At 46.4% G+C, this 973-nt stretch overlaps 1 non-coding gene across 1 annotated transcript; it reads right to left on the bottom strand.

The window, feature by feature from the left end:
* Positions 1 to 657: 657 nt before the first annotated feature.
* On the bottom strand, positions 658 to 731 carry Trnas-gga. The gene has a single exon. It is a non-coding gene; the product is annotated as a tRNA-Ser (tRNA).
* Between the last annotated feature and the right edge of the window lie 242 nt (positions 732 to 973).

Genomic DNA, 973 nt, shown 5'->3' with positions numbered 1-973 from the left:
GTAATCTTATTAGGCGCAGACTGAAACTTGACTATAGACTGGTACAGACTAATGTAGACTGGTACAGACAAATGCAGACTAATGCAGACTGACTAATTGGAGGTCTGTACACTCGTTATAATACCTAGCGCGTTCAGGTATCACTGCGCGAGTGTGATCCGCCAGGAGAAAAGGTTCTACGTTAGCAGCAATCTCATTGGCTGCGTTACATTTTAATACGCGGATCGGAGGAAGCAGAATTTGGACTGTCTCTAAGACAGCGCCATCACGTAGTGCGGAGACGGACGAGCACAGCGCCTGCGCTGTTGTGCTTAGCGGGGCGCGCTCTATTGGGAAAGTTGTGTACGCGCTGACTACGCGAAACTATGTACACAACACTAGCAATGTTGATATTTCGAAAAATATCGAAAAAAATATCAATATTGGCCCTCGATTATTGAAACTTCGTATCGATATATCGATGGAAGAACGTCGAAGTGCGGCCTTCAAAAATGTCGGATGCACAATGTAAATATACTGCCGGTCTAGAGCTGTATATTGAAGTATTGATTTGTTCAAATGGCTCTGAGCACTATGGAACTTAACTTTTGAGGTCAACAGTCCCCTAGACTTAGAACTACTTAAACCTAACTAACCGAAAGTCATCACACACATCCATGCCCGAGGCAGGATTCGAACCTGCGACCTAGTGGTCCAGACTGTAGCGCCTAGAACCGCTCGGCCACCCGGGCTGGCTATTGATTTGTTATTGGATATTCTGTACACCAACAAGGTAGCAGCCTGCTGATCCCCCGTAGAGCAAGAATTGAAAGGAAAACGATGCACGTTCACACTTTGCGATAAGCACTTTACTAAGAAACAGCACAGTAAATGGTGCCCAACGCCTCCGTCGCCAGGTTTCGTCACATATCGGATTTAGCCGGAACACTTCATGTCGATTTCCCTGTTCCGTCATATCTACAACCGCCAGCGA

This window comes from Schistocerca piceifrons, chromosome 2, assembly GCF_021461385.2.
Source record: "Schistocerca piceifrons isolate TAMUIC-IGC-003096 chromosome 2, iqSchPice1.1, whole genome shotgun sequence".
Lineage (NCBI taxonomy): Eukaryota > Metazoa > Arthropoda > Insecta > Orthoptera > Acrididae > Schistocerca > Schistocerca piceifrons.
The sequence above is the reverse complement of the archived record's forward strand: the minus strand, read 5'-3'. Positions and strand labels throughout refer to the sequence as shown.